Raw genomic sequence first — 20,853 nt, 5'->3', positions numbered from 1 at the left:
ACTTGCATTTTATTGTGCTGGCGTGCATTCCCAGCATTTGGATAAGGGACCAAGGTCAGGTCTCAGCTTGTTGGCTGACAAAGCATTAAACCTGGAAGTCCTAACACTGAGTATATGAAAAACAATTACAGTCAAGGAAAAGGGAACGATATTTAGAAGTCTGTAAGGGCAGATTTCAGAAAACATCTGTAGGAACTAAAAAATAATTTCAGAATACCAAAATTGGAGAATACCAAACAATTTGGTATCCTCCGTAGAGTACAAGAAAACATGGCATGAATGGAACAGGAAAGAAAGCTCTGAGAGAACGGGCTTGTAACAAAAAGGACAAAAAATATACAGCAAGCCTATTTAAAATGCAGCAACGTAAAGTCATTCTGGAGAAAAACTGAATTGATGCTGTGGGACAGTGAACCATTTATGTACGCAATATTTTTTCGTTTTGTTTTTGAGAGGAGTTTTGCTCTGTTGTCCAGGCTGGAGTGCAGTGGCGGGATCTCAACTCACTGCAACCTTTGCCTCCTGGGTTCAAGCGATTCTCCTGCCTCAACCTCCCGAGTTACCTGGACAATATTCTTTTAAAGCTTCTCTATGGGCCGGGCGTGGTGGCTCATGCCTGTAATCCCAGCACTTTGGGAGGCCAAGGCGGGCAGATCACCTGAGGTCGGGAGTTGGAGAGCAGCCTGACCAACATGGAGAAACCCTGTCTCTACTAAAAATAAAAAATAAAAAAAATCAGCCTGTAATCCCAGCTACTCTGGAGGCTGAGGCAGGAGAATTGCTTGAACCCTCAGGGCCGAGATTGCGGTGAGCTGAGATCACTCCATTGCACTCCAGCCTGGGCAACAAGACCAAAACTCCATCTCAAAAAAAAAAAAAAAACAACTTTATGATTCAAAAAGAAAGGATAAATATCACTGAATAAGAGAAAGTGATAGATATGAAGGGCAGAGGATAGAAAGCCAACGTGTGGATAAGTAGCAATCAAGGAGACACTAGATAAAATCAGCTATCATTTAACACTTTCTGTGTGCCAGGCAGCATTCTGAATACCTGTGTTAACTGACTTAATTCTTAAAACAATCTAATGAAGTTACTTCTTTATTATTATTTGTACTTTAAAATAAAGGAAATTGAGGCATAGGTAGGTTGCGTGACTTTGAAGGTCAGGTAGGCAGTAAATGGGGAACCTGGGAGTGGAAGTTTAGTAATCTGGTCCCAAGCACTCTTAATCTCTAATGCTAGATTCCCTAGTAAAGAGATTTTTTCTTAAATTCCTGAGTTTAAGAAGAATACATGTGTGTATTAAACACTTAAGGCCTGGCATGGAGGTTCATACCTGTAATCCTGGGAGCATCACTTGAGGCCAGGAGTTGGAGGCCAGCCTGGGTAACATAGCCAGACCCTACCTCTACAAAATTTTTTTTTAAGTTAGCCGTGCATGATAGCATGCACCTGTAGTCCCGGTTACTCAGGAGGCTGAAGTGGGAGGACCACTTGAGCCCAGGAGTTTGAGACTAGTGTGCTATGATAGTGCACTGCACTCCAGCCTGGGTGACAGAGACCTGTCCCCCAACCCTCCCAACAACAACAACAAAAATACAAAAACTAAAAACAAGCCAGGTTCGGTGGCTCACACCTGTCATCCCAGCACTTTGGGAGGCCAAGGCGGGTGGATCACTTGAGGTCAGGAGTTCAGACCAGCCTGGTCACATGGCAAAATCCTGTCTCTACTAAAAATACAGAATTACCTGGACGTGGCAGTGGACACCAGTAATCCCAGCTACTTGGGAGGCTGAGGCAGGAGAATCGCTTGAACCCGGGAGGTAGAGTTGCAGTGAGCTAAGATCGGGTCACTGTAATCCATCCTTGGTGATGAAATGAGACTGTCTCAAAAAGAACAAAGAAATGAGACTGTCTCAAAAAGAACAAAGCAAAACAAGCACTTCCTAATATTCCAGAAAGAGCGACCCAGGCGTATGCTGGCAAAGAACATTTAAAACCACAAAGGGAAAAACACAAATCCTACAAACAACCAAAAAGCTAAATAATTACAAAGGATCAAAAGTCAAGACACCTTTCTCTCCCTTTTGCTACATTAAGAGCTAAGAAACAATGGAATGATAAGTGGGGGAAATATCTGTGACCCAGATTTTTATATCAGCCAAGTTGTCTTTCATACATAGAGGCCTAAGAAATACATTTTAGAATTGAATAAGTTTTAGATAACAACACCTTAACTTTTAAAATTTGTTACTATTTTTTTAGAAACCAGGTTTCACTATTTTGGCCTGACTGGTCTCCAACTCCTAGGCTCAAGTGATCCTCCCTCCTTGGCCTCCAAAAATGCTAGGATTACAGGTGTGAGCCACCACATCTGAGCCTAAATGTGTTTTCTTTGGCCAGTACAACTGTTTGTGGTAATTTGTTTTGGCAGCCCTAGGAAATTGACATAAATTTTAGTACTGGGGAGTGGGGTACTGCTATAATAAATTCCTAAAAAATGTGGAAATGACTTTGGCATTTGGTAATGGGTAGAAGCTGGTAGAACTTTGAGGCATGTAAATTTTAAAAGCCTAGATTGTCTTGAAAAGATGGTAGAAATGTGAACATTAAAGTCAAATTCTGGTGCGAGCTCATTTGGAAGTGTGGGACATGATAGAGAAAGCTTCAGTCATCTTAGAGAATGCATATATTGTCATGAAGAGAACATTGTTTTTTTAAAAGAAATATTTAGGACAATGAAAAGACAAGTCATAGACAGGAAATATTTGCAAAATACATATCTGATAAAGGACTGGTATCCAAAATATATAAGAACTCTTAAAACTCAACAATAAGGAAATAAACTGATTAAAAAATAGGCCAAAGAGCTTAACAGATGTCTCCAAAGAAGATATACAGGTGGTAAATAAGCATATGAAAAGGTGCTCCACTTCATATGTCCTCAGGGAAATGCAAATTAAAACAGTGGTGGCCGGACGGGTGTCTTATGCCTCCTTGGGAGGCCAAGTTGGACTGATCACAAGGTCAAGAGATCGAGACCATCCTGGCCAACATGGTTAAACCCCGTCTCTACTAAAAATATAAAAATTAGCTGGGCATGGTGGCGTGTGCCTGTAATCCCAGCTACTCAGGAGGCTGAGGCAGGAGAATTGCCTGAACCCAGGAGGCGGAGGTTGCAGTGAGCCAAGATCGTGCCATTGCTCTCCAGCCTGGTGACAGAGCGAGACTCCATCTCAAAAAAATGAGATGCCACTGTACACCTATCAAAATGGCCAAAATCCAGAACCCTTACAATACCAAATGCTGACAAGGATGTGGAGCAACAGAAACTCATTCATTGCCGATAGGAATGCAGAACATTAGAGCCACATTGGAGGACAGTTTGACAATTTCTTACAAAACTAAACATACCATTACCATGGGATCTAGTCATTGTGTTCCTTGGTATTTGTGCAAAGGACTTGAAAAGGTGTGTGCACACAAGACCTGCCCAAGAATGTTTATAGCAGCATTTTTCATGATAGCTAAACCTTGGAAGCAACCAAGATGTCCTTCAGTACATGAACAAATACATAAACTATGGGACATTCAGACAATGAACTATTGAGTAAGGAAAAGAAATGAGCTATCAAGCTACCAAAAAGGAAGAAAAACAGAAGAACATTAAATGCATATTGCTGAGTGAAAGAAGTCAATCTGGAAAAGGCTACATGCTGTATAATTCCACCTATATAACGTTTCTGAAAAGGCTAATGTATGGAAACAGCAAAGTTCAGTGGTTGCCAGGAGTTTAGGGGGAGGGCGAGAAGGAAGCATAAGTGAGTTCACTGGATTTTTAAGGCAGTGACACCATTCTGTATGATTTTGTAATGGTGGATACATGTTGTCATACATTTGTTACAACCCGTAGAATATACAGCATAAAGAGAGAACCATAATGTCAACTATGCTCTTTAGTTAATAGTAATTTTTCAGCATTTGCTCATCAGTTGTAACAAATGTACCACACTACAAGAAGGAAGGAGTATACTGAAACTCTACTTTCCACTCAGTTTTTCTGTAAACCTAAAACTGTTCCAAAAATTTTCTGTTAATTTTGAAATATAAGAATTTTAGGCCGGGCGCAGTGGTTCACGCCTGTAATCCTGCACTTTGGGAGGCCGAGGCAGGTGGATCACGAGGTCAAGAGATGGAGACCATCCTGGTCAACATGGTGAAACCCTGTCTCTACTAAAGATACAAAAAATTAGCTGGGCATGGTGGCGCGTGCCTGTAGTCCCAGCTACTCGGGAGGCTGAGGCAGGAGAATTGCCTGAACCCAGGAGGCTGAGGTTTTGGTGAGCCGAGATCAAGCCATTGCACTCCAGCCTGGGTAACAAGAGCAAAACTCTGTCTCAAAAAAAAAAAAAAAAGAATTTTAAAGATGCTTATGGTAAGGTCTCAGAAGAAAATGAATGACATGTAATTAGAAACTGAAGGAATGGTGTGATCTTTTTATAAAGTGGCAGAGACGTGGCTGACTTGTATTCTACAGTTGGGTGGAAAACAGTTTATAAATAATGAACTTGAGTATTTAGCTGAGAAGACGTCTGAGTAAAATGTGAAATGTGCAGTCTGGTTAGTTATTGCTGCTTATGGTGAAATGTATGAGGAAACATAAGCTGAGGAAGGAACTATTCAGCAAAAAATAACCAGCACTAATGATCTGGAAAAGTTTTAGCCATACCTTATACAAATGAGGCTTTCAACACATGTCGAGGACACAGAAAGATCCAATTTCTGTTTTCAGTGATTTCAATACATGTTGAGGAGAGGACACGGAAAGATATAATTTCTGTTTTCAGTGACTTCTTTATCTCTATGTGGCCCAAAGTGGCCTCAATTCCTGGCCTCAGGCAATTTTCCCACGTCACCTCCCTAAATGCTGGGATTACAATCCATAAGCCACTGCACCCAGACCTCAGAAACCTTTGTGCTTAAAAAAGCAACTCAGCAAAATCCAAAGCAGCTAATGATGTATTTGAACTAAAATTATTAATCAACTGTTGGCTTGTTTGTTTTACGGTAGCAATGACCAGGGACTGGCCGTAGCTGCACTCTTACCTGCTTTACTGGGCTGAAAACAAGAGCATGGTAGAGTGGATCTCAGTAAAGGCAGACAGTCAGGACGTAGTTGCAGGAAACACAAACTAGTCCCGTTTCTATGTTAGCCCTAAATTGGAAACAAATCAAATGTCCTTTTGTACTTAAAAGGACACATTGTCAATTTCTTTTTTTTAAATACGAAGAATACCAAAGAAAAGTTTTTTCTACAAAGAACAATAATTATGTGGGAGTGGTGGTGCACGCTTCTAGTCTGATTCCTTCACCCTAATTCTTGCGGGGCAGTTTGAGTCCAGGTGAGAGAGGTACAGAGGACTTTAGTTTTCTGGAAACGGTACTGCTGATAGGACAAGGACGCCTTGCGGCTGCCCCAGAGAGGTTAACTTGCCTCATCCAATTTGCACTTCACCTCCGAGTTTCTACTGAACTCGAGTCCGGTTCCTTGTGTGGGAAACCGTTTTTACGCTATTTTATTCTTCTGTCCATTTCTTACGTTAGTTAGCTGGTGTAATTTCTGTATAAAGATTTGAAGGAAACATCGTCCATTCGTGTAGTCGTGGCCGAGTGGTTAAGGCGATGGACTAGAAATCCATTGGGGTCTCCCCGCGCAGGTTCGAATCCTGCCGACTACGGGATGTTTTACTGAGAACAGTTAACGTGCAGTGAGGAAATGAGATCAAGTATATTTGGTTTCAGCTTGGGAGTGGTTTTGCGAGGGAGAAAGGATCTCATATTTGCTTTCAGTTTGGGGGTGGGGGAACTCGTGACAAAGCTTCTGCGTGCTGCTTAATGCATCCTGAACTTTAAAAATACATTCTGCAGATTCTTAAGCAATCTCTTTTACCTCAGTGGAGCCCAGGTATTGGTGCCACCTTCGCTTTTCCTGTCTTTAAAACCAACAGATCCACCCACCTTTCAGGATTTGCAACTCCGATGTTCGCTAGGGTTAAAACCATTGGTTGACCATACACCGGAACCAGCGCGCCGCAAAGGCTAGCGAGAGTCCTTTTTAAAAAGGGCCTCACAAAGCGTCGGAGGAATGAAGGAGGAACTGGAGAGGACTCGCGGCTGGGAGCAGCCGCGTTTGCTGAACTGGCGTCGTGTATGATTGATAGGAACAGTGTGTGACTGCAGAGTAAATAGGGACAATAGTGAGGAACTTCACAGGGTTTTCCTAACAAGCACATTTGTGTCAGTTCCTCGTTAGTATAGTGGTGAGTATCCCCGCCTGTCACGCGGGAGACCGGGGTTCGATTCCCCGACGGGGAGATGACTAAAACTTTTAGAAAGTCACACTTTTGGTAAACATAGTCTTTAGACTTCGGGGCAAATGTTCGGTTCCTTCTTTCTTTAGTGTAGAGTTCCTTCAATCCACCGAAATACTGATCGCAAAAACCATAAGCCGTAGAAATCCTGAGGTTCTGTAATATTAAGAAAATCTCCACTCTCCACACAGTGGAGAAACCGGGTAGATACTATCTTAACCAAGTGATTAAATCAGCATTGGGACGAATCTGCATTGTGTACCTCTTTTATAGGCTGTGCTCAGGAGAGCACGTCACTTTTGTGGTATTCTTGGCAAAAAATGTGTAATCTGAATCAGAAAACATCAGACAAACCCAGATTGAGGGAGATTTTACAAAATAACTGACTTGTATGCCTCAAAAACTGCAACTAAAAACTAAGGAGACACTGGTCAAAGTTTGGGGCTGCTAGTGCATAGAATTTGATGGTCAAAATATAAGTGATGAGGGAACCGCAGAGAAAGATCTCAAATTTTTATTATAAATTCTCCTTTTATTACTGGCTAATTCCTAAGTTGAAGATACACAGGAAGATGTTCCAAGACAGGGAGGAGCACCTGGAGGGCTAAGGATCTGTAGAGACCCAGCAGCTGCTTGGTTCTAGGGAGACGGAAGTTGATGCTCATGCCTCCCCAGTTGGAGGGCGTTGGTAGAATGGCTGCTTTAAGACTTCAGAAATACTAACTCTTGGCAACAAGTGACAAACCTTTAAAGTAAGGACCACATAAAAGGAGTAAGGCTATGCCTTCACAGCAAGAAAAAACTAAACTAGACGAATTATAAAAGCCTCAGTCTGTTGTATCTTGGAAAAACTACCAGAAAACTCTGGAAATAAAGCAGTTTGTGTCCTACACTCTAGGGTCAAAGAAGAAAACACAATAGAAAATTTAAAATGTTTTAAGCTGAAACATAATGAAAGTAAGATGTATCATAATTTGTCTAGTGCGTCTAAAGCTGTTTATAGAGAAAAAATTTTACCTTTAATTACATGTATTCGAACAATAGAAAGGTTGAAAATCAGTGCTCTAACTCAAGAGACTTTAAAAAGCCAGCAATTTAAATGCAAAAAGTACAAGGAGCTGTTAAAAACAAGTGCAGAGATCAATAAAATGGAAAGCAAACATACATGACAGAAAATCAACAAAGTTTGGTTTTATAAAAAGATTAATAAAATGAATGTACCCTGAATAAGACTGATTTTAAACAGAGGTTAAGATAACACATGAATACCAGCATTAGGAATGAAACAGATTAAATATATAATAATGTTATATTATGTTTATATATAATCCTAAAGATATTTTAAAAACAAGAGAGAGGTATTATAAATGTCTTTTGTCAATATATGTGAAACATTTCATAAAATAGATACATTCCTTGAAAAACATAATATGGCTGGGTGCAGTGGCTCATGCCTATAATCTCAGCACTTCAAGAGGCCACCGTAAGTAGACCACCTGAGGTCAGGAGTTTGAGACCAGCCTGGCCAACATGGGGAAGCCCCATCTCTACTAAAAATAGAAGTGACAATCGTGGGCACTCTTGCCATGTTCCAAGCCTCAGGCGGGTTGTTAGTGTTTGTGGTTAAGCTTTATTACCCTCAAGAAATTCCCCTTTATTCTCATTTTGAGAGTTTTAACCATGAATTATTGAATTTAATCGAATACTTATTCTGTGTCTACTAAGATGAAAATACAAAATACTAAATATAAAAATTACTACTAAAAATATAAAAATGACTATTAAAAATACAAAAATTAGCTGGGCATAGTGGCATGTGTCTGTAATTGCAGCTACTTGGGATGCTGAAGCACCAGAATTGCTTGAACCCAGGAGGTGGAGGTTGCAGTGAGCCACGATTGTGCCACTGGGTGATAGAGGAAGACACTGTCTCAAAGGAAAAAAAAGAGAGAGAGGAAACCCTTTAGAATGTCTTGTAATGTACATCTGTGAAGATTTGTTAGACTTAAATCGTCTTTATTTTTCACCAGCAGAATAGGTTAGGGCCCACCTTAATGGTCTCGTTTAAACTCAGGTTCTGTCTCCACATACAGTCACATTCTGAGGTACCAGAGGTTAGGACTTCAACATGTAAATTTTGAGGGGACACAATTCAGCCTATAACACTTTCGGACAAAACAGGAAAACAGCATGCAGAAATGGCTTCATTGCTGAAATCCTAAAGCATTAAGGAGGAACTAATATAATATACATACTCTTTCGGAAAATAGCAAAAAAAGAAAACTCTTCACAATTCATTTTATAAGGCCAGCATAATCTTCATACTAAAACCCGACAAGGAATTTCTAAAGGAGAAACGACAAGTCAGTCTTTGTGTTAAACATTCTAGACATAAAGCCACTAAACACAGTAAGAGGAGTCAGACCCGGTAATGTGCAGAAAGAACAGTCAAATATTAAGCTGTAATGTGTGCTTTAGTAACATGATATTTTTTAATATTAAAAAACCCTTAAATTTACTACAAAGTATAAAAGAAAAAACCAATGATCATATCGGTAGATGCAGTAAAAGTATTTGATAAAATTCAACACTACATTGGTTAAAAAAAAGAAAAAAGCCGTCTAAGTATAAAAAGGAAATTTCTTAACCCCATAGTACAAAATCCTACTTATTCTTTTCTTTAGACGGGAGTCTTGCTCTGTCACTGGGCTGGAGTGTAGTGGCGCAACCTCGGCTCACTGCAACCTCCACCTCCTTGATTCAAGGGATTCTCCTGTCTCAGCCTCCCAAATAGCTGGGATTACAGATGTGCACCACCACCCCAGCTAACTTTTGTATTTTATTAGAGACGGGTTTCACCATTCTGGCCAGATGGTTTTGATCTCCTGACCTCGTGATCTGTACACATCGGCCTCCCAAAGTGCTGAGGTAACAGGTGTCAGCCACCGCACCTGGCCCCAAATCCTACATTTAATATCCTATTTATAGTAAATATTTAACTCTTCTCACAGATATTGGGATCAAGACAAGCATGACCACTATTGCCACGCTATTCAGCATTGTATTGGGGATCTTAGGCCATTAAACAAGACAAAGTATTAAAAGATATTAAGATTGACAGTGAAGAACTAGGACTGCCACAATTTGCAGATAATGTAATCATGTACTTGAAAAAAATCTCTAAAATCTACAAATTATTAGAATCATTAAGTGAAAATAAGTTTGCTGGGTACACAAACCAATATTCAAATATATGTTATATGTATATATATTTTGAAAAAACAATGAATTTTTAAAATGTCATTTACAATATCAAGAAAATTATCAATACTCTAATAATAAATACAATAGTAAATGTAATAAAAATACATTTGTAGCAGTACATTAATAGCTATAAATCACTGTGCACAGATTTTTTTAAATACCAAAATAAATGAAGGGATATAACATATTCATTGATCGAAAGGCTCAGATTCAATGTAATTGAAATAAAATATTGAAAGAGAACTTTTGGTAGAGTTGACAAGTTGTTTCTAAAACACGTGTCCAGGTGGAAAGGAAGTCTTGCAGAGGAAGAGGAAATCTGAAGGACTTTCACTACCACATAACAAGATTTATTTTATTCTGAAGATACACTGATCAACTTGATTGGATTGAAGGATGCAATATTGATTCTGTATGTGTCTGTAAGCGTGTTGGAAAGGAGGTTCACATTTCAGTCAGTGGGCTGGGGAAAGCAGACCCACCCTTAATTGGGTGGGCACCATCTAATCAGCCACCAGCGAATATAAAGCAGGCAGAAAAACTTGAAGGGACTAGACGGGACTAGCCTCTCAGCCCACATCTTTCTCCTGTGCTGGATGCTTCCTACCTTCTAACATCTAAATCCAGGTCTTTCAGTTTTGGTACTGGCTCTCCTTGCTCCTCAGCTTGCAGACAGCCTATTGTGGGACCGTGTGATCATTTAAGTTAATACTTAATAAACCCTCCTTTATATCCTATTAGTTCTGTCCCTCTAAGAGAACCCTGACTAATACATCTAGACTATGTTAAGAATTCCTTAAAAACAATTAAGAAGAAAAGGACTACAGGCCGTAAAACAAAGGGTGGAGTCTGCATAGAGTTTCATGGGGAAATGGCTGATAAGCTGGTTGATATGGCTTTGCGTCAGGAGAATAGGGTCTGGAGGCAGGGAACCTAGGCTGTTTCACACAGACCTCCTAGAACAAAACTGAAAGGAAAACCCTAACCCTCCATGCCTAAGCAACAAAAGGACCAGGACTAACTCCCTTTGCAAACCCCCTGCAACCAGTCAGACTGATTGCAGGCCAGTTTTTTCTTCCATAGGAGTGTAACTTTGTAACTTCACCTTAGCCTCTGATTGGTTTTGCAACCAATCAGATGTTTGCACAGGAGCATGACCTTTGTGACTCCACTTGGTTGCTTTGGAGACTGATCGCAAGCCCTCACTTCATTAACATGAGGGGAGCACCAAGTGGCCAATGGGAAACTTCTAGCAGGTGTTTGGACCCGAGAAGATTCTGTATCTGGGCCCTTGAGCTGCCACTGGGGCTGCTCCTACACTGTGGAGTGTACTGTCATTTTCAATAAATCTCTGTTTTTGTTATTTTATTGCTTCATTCTTAGCTTGCTTTGCTGTACATGTTGTCCAATTCTTTGTTCAAAACAAAACATCAAGAACCTGGACAACTTGCAGTCAAGCCCCTCTACTAGTAACAGTTTTGCTGTCTCCCCACCCAAATCTCATCTTGAATTGCAACTCCCATAATTCCCATGTATTGTGGGAGGGGTCCCTTGGGAGAAAACTGAATCATGGGGGCGGTTTCCACCATACTGTCCTCGTGGTAGTGAGTAAGTCTCACAAGATCTGATGGTTTTATAAGAGGAAACCCTTTCGCTTGGTTTTTCATTCTCTTGTCTGCCGCCATGTACAACGTGCCTTTCACCTTCCACCATGATTATGAGACCTCCCTAGCCACGTGGAACTGTGAGTTCATTAAATCTTTTTTTCCTTATAAATTACCCAGTCTCAGGTATGTCTTTACCAGTTAACATGAAAATGGTCTAATACACTGGTCTCTTAACAACGGGGTCCTCTTTCATGGACAGTGAAAGCTCGCCCTCAGTGTAATACTAACTTACTATTTGTTAATCCTCTGGGAAGGCCCTCTGTTTTGGCAGAACATTTCAGCTTCAACATCTGTATGGGGTATATATAGCAGATGGGCAGTAACCATTCATTTCCATCTCCTTCAAGTGAGCCTTCCTAGACTAGAGGCTGGAGAGAACAACATTTCTCCAACTCTTGCAGTTAGGGTTCTGGGTGTTATTTACGCTTTGCCTCAGGATTTTCAAATATGGAAAGAAGGAGCCTTCTGTTTGTTTTGTTTTGTGCTCACAGCATTGTCATGGACTCATTGGGATTTTCTGCAGAGCAACGCCACGTAAGGAGCGTAAGGAGCGGCAGTTTGCTCATTCACATCTGGGAGGCGTGCTGTGCTCTGCAATATGTGATTCTGAAAGTATGGTTCCCAGACCAGCAGCAACAGAATTTGGCAACTTGTTTAGAAAGGTAAATTGCTTTAGACTGCTCTGTGTTTTCTTGGAGTCTGTAGTTGTCTGTTTGGCATCTATTGATCAGAGAGTTATTTACATCTCCTGCTATCCAGAGCCCATAGTTTGAATGACCTTTTCAATGTAACTCTCACACACTAAGCTAATATTTCCCCCGTGCTAAATCAACCAAGGGCCAAATACCAGACAACCAGGGACAGCTTCTATACCCAAAGCCTGCCAGAATTATTCAAACTAGCCAATGCTAAACTGGTCACCCTGATCTGCCCTGCCTTTCCCATGGAAACCCCATTAAAGACCGTAATTTATGCCTTCCTTTCGATCCTTTCTGCCTCCTGGGTGACACTGGCGCTTCCCACTGTGGCCCTGCATGGTGCGCTGTGCCTCTCGTTTCTAGGGAGACTGTGAATAACATTATGATTTCCTTTCAGTGGCATTGACTTCTCTGTGTCTTCACTCGTCATCACTATAAATTAAGACCTGGGCACAGATCACTGACAGACTTGCTTTCTATCATGATAAACGAGATGTCAGGCCAGATTTTGAGAACTACTGCCCTGCAGGGAACAGCAGTGTTACAGAACCTCCTGACTGCCGGCCCACAGTTGTCTGAAATTAATAATTCTAGTGCATGTGTCTTGATTTCCTACTTTTTTGATTGTGGGAACACACCATCACCCTCAATGGAGACTATTTCTTTGAAGTTATTTTGGCAACAATTCCTGCAGAATCAAATTAGAACTGATACCTTTCTCCATCCCTCTCTTCTAAAAGTTTTGTAAGCCTCTATATTCTTTATTAATCCACTTTTATTTAAAATAGCTTGAGAGGTTTGGATTCTAAGGTACTTTCTTAAAAAAAAAAATTATTCGTCCAGGTTCACGCCTATAATCCAAGCCCTTTGGGAGGCTGAGGTGGGTGGATCACCTGAGGTCAGGAATCGGAGACCAGCCTGGCCAACATGGCGAAACCTCGCCTCTACTAAAAATACAAAAATTAACTGGGCATGGTGGTAATGCCTATAATCCCAGTTACTAATGGGCTGAGGCAGAAGAATCCTTTGAACCCAGGAGGCAGAGATCACAGTAGTACACTCCAGCCTGGGCGACAGAGCAAGACTCCATCTCAAGTAAAATAAAACAAATAAATTTAATTTATTTAATTTTTTGTAGGGATGGGAGTCTTGCTCTGTTGCCCAGGCTCTTGTCCAGGTTGGTCTGGGACTCCTGGCCTCAAGTGATCTTCCACCTTGGCCTCCCAAAGTGCTGGCATTACATACATGAGCCACCACAGCTTGCCCAAGTAAACTTCTAATTGCCATATAACATAGCACGATATTGATGCAGAAACGTATATAAATCAGTTATACAGCTCAATAAATTTTCACAAAGTGAACACACCTATGAACCCAGAACTCAGACTGAGTAATACAACCATTCCCAGGATCTCTATCAAGTCTCTTCATGGCCTTTCTGAGTGTAACAATCACCTTCCTGATTTCTAACACCACAGATTTGTTGAGCTTGTTTTGAGCTACAGAATATATAAACAAAAGCATGTATACCCTTGTGTGTGGCATCACTTCAATATTATGTTTGTGAGATTCTTCCCATTTGTGTGTAATTGAAAATTCTGTATCCCTATTGCTCTACTATTCCTTTGTATGAAAAACAGCTATTTATGTTTTCTATTGATGATGGACTTTGGACTGTTTTTAGTCTGGGACTAAAATGTCTAGAATAGTTTTGCTTCCTACAAGTGAACTCTGATTCATTTGTTTTACCTGAATCTATTCTGCCATGCTTTGCTCCACATGTATGAATGAGGAGAAAATTTTAAAAAAAGATTGGAGCCATCACAAATCTCTGTTCATTTTATTCTAAGTAAAACAAGAATTGATTCAATACATTCAGTGCATATTAATATCAATCACATAAAATTTCCTTTTTGCTGATTTTTTTAAGCATGAAAAGTCTGTTATTTCTTCAGGATTTAGCTCCCTTCACACTAGAGTTCTGAAGGAATTTGATTGGAATGTTACATGCTTGTTAAAATGTGTAGACCAAATAAGGGATGTGATATGACTGGAGACACTTCTGTCACAACTTACATTTTCCCTTAAATTTGTATTTAGTAATTTCATAACCAGACATGATGTTTAAAGGAGGTTTGTGTGGCTGATACTCATTTTAACGAGAAAGTGTAAATAACGGACTGCTCAGTTAAATACGGAATGTGGTTCTCTTACTCCAAACTCAGCTCACTACTCCCCTCAGAACAGACTCCCTTTTGTTAAACCGTGGGACTTCTTAGAGATTATTTTATTACTATTTCCATAGGAAAGCAATGTTTATCATTCACTCCCCTCACCCTGCCTTCACTCTTTACCCCTCTCCTCGCATTGGTTTAGATGTCACAATAGACCCCTCTGTTATCATTCTCATCTCCTCCTCTGCCCACTCTGCCTTTTCTCCTCTTCCTCGACTTCTCTTTCTTCTTTAGAAAATTAGATTAAAACTCTCTAAGCAGGGTAGACAAATCACTCTCAGGTCTCAGGAAAACACTGTTACTGAGATACTAAGGTCGAAATGTAAGACGGAGAAAAAGAAAACCTGCTGGCTTGATTAAATTTAGAGCAACATGGGAGGCCCCGCGTCAGCCAAAACTCAAACCAAATTCTGAGCCTAAAAGGCGTTTAACAATGTCACGACGAAGAGACACAGAGGAGACTTTTCCACATAATTTTTCGCTCCCTTCACCTACGACACAAATCAGGATAAGCGATTCCGTGCCTGGACTCCCCTACAAGCACCGTCATTCATCGAGGAGCGTAGGGCTCCGAGAAGCCCGAACATCCCGGATGAGAGGAGAGTTGGCCAGGACTCCCCGCGGGAACCGGCTAGGTTTGGTGCCAGCTGCGGCGAGTGCAGAAACCTGGCCGGTCCGGAGCAGGCAGGCGTTCGCTGGGTGTTACTCAACTGCCTGGATATTTCCTGGAAACGTTGATGCTTATGCGATGAGGTCTCTCTCTAATTGCAGTGCTCTCAATTACTAAGAATATCCTGACTTCTTTTCCTGGAATTGTCATTTCACCTGAGCGTTTCCAGCAAACTCACCAAAGACAGAAGTTAGCACACATCACCTAACACGTGATTCCACCAATATATATCAAGGTCAGAGGCTTTGCAGCTGTAGTCGTGGCCAAGTGGTTAAGGCGATGGACTAGAAATCCATTGGGGTCTCCCCGCGCAGGTTCGAATCCTGCCGACTACGGGACGAAGCAATGTTTCTATAAGCAAAACGCAAGCCTTGCTGTTGCCTCTTATCTTGTCTTCGAACCCCCTGCCTCGGATTTTCCTCATGTAATTGCGCCTGTGGAGAAAACAAATATTTATATTCACAAGGTATCTCTCATCTTTGTGTTCACAAATATGTCTCACTTGGAAAAATAGGGCTGAGCACGGTGGCTTATGCCTATAATCTCAGCACTTTGGGAGACCGAGGTTGGTGGATAGCTTGAGGCCAGTTCGAGACCAGCCTGGCCAACGTGGTGAAAGCCCATCTCTACATTTCCAAAACTAGATGGCTTCATTGGTAGATTCTATCAAATCTTTAAAGAGGAAATAATATCACGTCTACATAAACTTTTCCAGAAAAAAGTAGAGAACACTTTCCTACTCATTTTATGAAATGAATATTAGTTGATATCAAAACTTGGGGGGGGAGGAAGATGAAAAGAAACAACATAAATATATTTATTTCTACTGAACTGTACACTTAAAAATGGTAAAGATGGTAAATTGTACATATATATTTTACCTCAATAAAATAAGCTACTGTAAAAAAACAAAAAATAGCCCTGCCTCGGCAAAAGCAAAGCGAAAAAACACCAGATCACAGTCTGAGAAAAAAAAAATCCTCATTGAAAATAGGTGTAAAAAATTCTTAGCAAATGTCAGCAGATTGAATCAGCAATTTTTAAAAAGGCTGCTGTGCTGTGACCAGTGGGATTTTTCCCTTGAATGCTGAGGGGACTGTGCCTTTCTGTTCTTAAACATGCCATCTCTATAAGGAAGGAGTAATAGATGCAGAGTAAGATGCCTTGATATGAATACTCAGTAGCCCTGTGAATGTAAAAACGTCTCTTACCTGGACATTTTTCTTATTGTAAAAGTGGGTGGCAGTACCTCATGGAACTGTTCTGAAAGTTCAATGAGGTCACGAAGGCATTTTCTGAAAGGTGAAATTTAGAATAGTTAGATAGGAGCATCATTTTCAGTTGATCTTAGCCAAAGGGACGAGAAGTGACAGGAGCATCATTTTCACTGGTTCAATATCCATGTCACACCACTCCTTATTTCTTCAGACAGATAACAAGTTACTACAATCATCCTGCCGTCTGAAGGAAGTGTGGGAACACTTTAAATAAAAATACAAATAAATACATATACTTTGCCTGAAAACTTGAAAGAGAGAAGAGCTGAAAGAAGAAAACAATGAGGAGCTGTGATTCCAGCACCTCAGATAAATTAGTATTAACTTTTTGTTCTTACACAGTTTTTAAATGCATTAAATATGCAATGGCATATTTTAGCCTGTTTTTCCATTTTAAATTTCTCTGTTACATAAATAATGCAGAGATTGTTTTAATAACAAATGTAAAGAATACAAAAGTAATCAAAATCTATATTTTAATCTGTCACTTACATTCCAGTTTGCTCTTTTGTTAGATTGGTGAGCGTCCATTTGGATATTTTTAATGGACTAATTTGGGGCTTCATTCACTATACATAGAACTATTTATGTTTGCTATTTTGTGTATTAAAGTTTACACACATTTTCCAAATAAAACGATAAGAATCTAATTCTTTAACAGCTGCATGGCACCCTGTGATAGGAGTATATCACACCATTCCCTTACGTTGTAACCATGTAAATCACCGGCTGTTTTTGCCCTGCTTCCACTTTGATCAAAGTGCTGATTTCATAAAAGTTAGGCAGTCTTCTATTCGGTCTTCAACTACCTATGAGTGTCCAGAACTATTGGAAGATGGGCTGTTCAAAGGCATTGGATGAGTGGGGGCCGTAAGTTGGGGTCTCACTCCACTTCATAATTAGCAAAGTTTAGTTCCAGTTGCAGGCGCCACCACCAGAACTAAGACCACAGCCCACTTCCGGGCTCCGACGGGGGCTCGCTCACTCTTCACCACCGGGAAGTTTGCATTGTTCTCTTGGAACGCTGACGACGGTGGTCGTGCTCACGCGGGACGGCTCTCATCCAGCGTTCTCATCCAGGTGGCACAGGAGGTTGACTTTTTTTTTTTTTTAACCAAACTGTCGTTGTACCTGAAAGTTTGCGTTCCAATCACAAAAGCAGTTTTCTTGTACCTAGATAGTATTTATGCTGATTTGCATTCCTTCATGTCTATAAGGCGACAAAAAGGGCAACAAGGCCGTGTAGTCGTGGCCGAGTGGTTAAGGCGATGGACTAGAAATCCATTGGGGTCTCCCCGCGCAGGTTCGAATCCTGCCGACTACGGACTCCTGGTTTTAGATAATTAACAGGGAGAGTTTGGAAGAAAGTAGTTTAAATCCGCTTACTGTTGCGACCTGCACTTGTTTGGTACTTTCCCGATCCTGAAACCTCCCAACAATGGAGGTTAGAAGTCACTTTCATTAAGATTATGGATCCCTTAGTAAGTAGATCCCTAGTCATTTTCCCTTTAGCAGAACCTCCGCACTGTTCTCTGTGACACCTCGCGTTTCCCTGCTCTCCAAACCCTCTTGAAGCCTGTACTTGTTACAAGTCTTGATAGTGCTTTCCTCTTCTTGGAAATTTAGTCCTAGTCAGGGTCCAAGGCTTTGGTCAATCATCAGTTTCCGTGGAACCAATGGCTCGACTGCTTTGGTAGCCCGGTCTCGCTGCTTGCAGGTGACTAGAAATACTGTCAGATATCGACACCATCACAAACAAAAGAGCAGGCTGTCCTGACAGACCGGGTGGTTCCGGCTCAGGTGGCAGGTTAAGGTGTAAATTCGCCGAGTATAATCAATTTAGTAGAATACAAAACAGACTTTTAAAAAGTGGACGAAAGTACTTCAGTTTATTAGAGGGAATCAAAGCCATAACAGTTCAGTGCTTCTCTGCTAGTTTAGTGGTATCTTCACCTGTCACGCAGGAGCCCGGGGTTGGATTCCGCGACGGAGGCGGGGGGGGGGGGGGGGCGGTGAGGGGAGAGGCCGCTTTTGCGTTTTCCGCCCGTACCTGGCTCTAGGGGCGGAGCTGCGGTGGGACCCACCTGCCAGTCCTCCTTAAACTGCTGTGGACCCTCTGGACTTTCCTCACTCGTGAGACCAGCAGCTCTGATTTTTAAAAACCAGTCAATTCTGAAACCGCAAAGCCACTGTTACTTTAAGGCCCAGAGGATAGATTCAATGACACAAAATTTACAATACTCATTAAAAGTTAACGAGAGTACAGTTGTCTGGCACCTGCCTCTTATTTGTATGGTCAAAAAGATCATGTAGCTGTCCAAGTCCTCCATCCTCCCAGGTCGACATCAAATCCTGGAGTGAAGATACTGACACGGCCCAGCCGGGGGCTTGTGTGTGCTCCAGCTGCACTGCTGACTTGCCTAACTCCAAACTGTAGAATCCACAAGATGTTGGTCAAATATATGGGGGAAGATGACAAAGTGGCCACAGACTTCTGCTTTCAACAATATCTGACGCTTCAGGCAATGTGTTAGTCAAAGTATGTCAGATTTTTTTTTTTTTTTTTTTGAGACGGAGTTTTGCTCTTGTTACCCAGGCAGGAGAGCAATGGCGCATTCTCGGCTCACCGTAACCTCCGCCTCCTGGGTTCAAACGATTCTCCTGTCTCAGCCTCCCAAGTAGCTGGGATTACAGGCATGTGCCACCATGCCCAGTTAATTTTTTTTGTATTTAGTAGAGACGGGGTTTCACCATGTTGGCCAGGATGGTCTCGATCTCTTGACTTCCTGATCCACCCGCCTCGGCCTCCCAAAGTGCTGGAAAGTATGCCAGATTTAAAATAAAAATTGAGCTTCCTGAAAGGGGTCAAAGATTGTTAAAAAGCCATCGCAATCAGGACAGTGTGATGCTTGTGCAGGGAGTGTAAATTGATTCAATCATTTCAGAGAACGACTTAGCATTACATACTACAGCGTGAATGCATATACATGTACCGTAACTGCAATTCCACCCGTAAGTATATCTCTCCAACAAAAATACTTATTTATATTCGCTGAAATACATGCACAAGCATATTCATTGCAGCGGTAGTTCTCATAGCCAATCTGGAAACAGTCCAAATGCCTCTGCAGAGGCGTTGGTTGGGCTTTAAGAAGTGCCTTGACATCAGAGGCTGATTTCAAAGAGCGCGGATAGTGGAAAGCTGCCTGTGAGAACAAGAGCAAGCGCGTTCAGGGGTTGCTAAGACAGAGGAAACTCAGAATAAAAGTGGCCAAGAGGGGCGAGAACGTTTCTGTATGTGGCACCAGCGCAGCTTCTCTTTTGTTCCATTCCTTCCACCTCCTAGCCTTTCTCCTCTTCTGTTTTCCTTGTTTTTCCATCTTTTCCGCTCCTCCCTAGACCTTTTCTTCCCAACTTTCTTCTTTCTGTATGAGATCCAAAGTACTGAGTCTCTGAAGCTACACGTTGTTTCCTGAATCTACTGTGAAGCCCAGATTCGTGTTCTCGGTCTTTGAATGTGCTGGAGAAGATAGGAAGAACCAACTGGGGCCAGAGAACTTCACCTGGAATTTTCTAAACTAAAGGCATTTAGCACAATCAGTAAAATAAAAATAATAAGCGCGTGGCAGTCAGAGGTCAGCTTTAAGATCCACTTCCTGTGGTTTAACAAACCTTTCCCATTCTCGGGCTCTCGAATTTTCCGGCGGAGAAGATATAATGAATGAGGTACCGGGCCGGGCGCGGTGGCTCACGCCTGTAATCCCAGCACTTTGGGAGGCCAGGGCGGGTGGATCACGACGTCAAGAGATCGAGACCATCCTGGTCAACATGGTGAAACCCCGTCTCTACTAAAAAAAAAAAATACAAAAAATTAGCTGGGCATGGTGGCGCGTGCCTGTAATCCCAGCTACTCCGGAAGCTGATGCAGGAGAATTGCTTGAACCCAGGAGGCAGAGGTTGCCGTGAGCCGAGATCGCGCCATTGCACTCCAGCCTGGGTAACGAGAGCGAAACTCCGTCTCAAAAATAAAAAAAAGGCCTCATAAAAGAATGTACTTTGCTTATTAAAGAATGTACTATGCACATGTATTATAAAGATAATAATGATGTGAGAAATAATTTGGGAGAATGGGGTACAAAATCAGCTACAGTCATGAGAATCGCACCTGGAAGAGACTGCCTCTCTGGTGCTCAGAGATTGAGAATGAGTCCTTAATGAACAAATGTATATAATGCATTTTTGAAGGGTATGCTTTCCTTGTTTGAACATGATAGAATCAGCACTAAACAGAAACCAGTAAAATTCTCTATAACAAATTATCTCAGTAGAGGTCCAATTACCCTGCGATAAATATGCCCGTTCGTCTTCCCACTGTCTGACCTGCTTATGTCTGCGTCAGGTATCCCCAAACTGCACTGTCAGAAACATGCATCTCGAGAGTCCTCTGAGAACTGGTTTAACTAGTATTTGGCTTGTTATGGGTGCACCTGTGACCTAATTTACAAGACCTAGATTAATGAAATGTTCATCCACAATTAAAAGACCATTTTATTTCAGTAGTATGATGCTCAGTTTCTACTTATAGAATTCATTTTTTATTAGTTAAAAATTATGCTAGATGACATAGAGAGAAATATCAAATGCAGAGAATTCTTAGCTTGAGATCCAT

The 20,853-nt window shown here is 41.4% G+C and overlaps 1 protein-coding gene and 4 non-coding genes across 5 annotated transcripts in view; all 5 read left to right on the top strand.

The window, feature by feature from the left end:
* The window catches only part of PRSS16 (serine protease 16), a 194,443-nt gene that overhangs the window by 165,512 nt on the left and 8,078 nt on the right, over window positions 1–20,853 (top strand). Inside the window, exon 20 of the mRNA XM_035297328.3 lies at window positions 11,797–11,967. The gene's annotated coding sequence lies outside the window, so the exon portion shown is untranslated. The remainder of the gene's footprint in view (window positions 1–11,796; window positions 11,968–20,853) is intronic.
* TRNAS-AGA (transfer RNA serine (anticodon AGA)) lies at window positions 5,660–5,741 on the top strand. The gene has a single exon. It is a non-coding gene; the product is annotated as a tRNA-Ser (tRNA).
* TRNAD-GUC (transfer RNA aspartic acid (anticodon GUC)) lies at window positions 6,307–6,378 on the top strand. Its single transcript has one exon. It is a non-coding gene; the product is annotated as a tRNA-Asp (tRNA).
* TRNAS-AGA (transfer RNA serine (anticodon AGA)) lies at window positions 15,161–15,242 on the top strand. Its single transcript has one exon. It is a non-coding gene; the product is annotated as a tRNA-Ser (tRNA).
* TRNAS-AGA (transfer RNA serine (anticodon AGA)) lies at window positions 17,427–17,508 on the top strand. The gene has a single exon. It is a non-coding gene; the product is annotated as a tRNA-Ser (tRNA).

This window comes from Callithrix jacchus, chromosome 4 (assembly GCF_049354715.1).
Source record: "Callithrix jacchus isolate 240 chromosome 4, calJac240_pri, whole genome shotgun sequence".
NCBI lineage: Eukaryota > Metazoa > Chordata > Mammalia > Primates > Cebidae > Callithrix > Callithrix jacchus.
The sequence above is the reverse complement of the archived record's forward strand: the minus strand, read 5'-3'. Positions and strand labels throughout refer to the sequence as shown.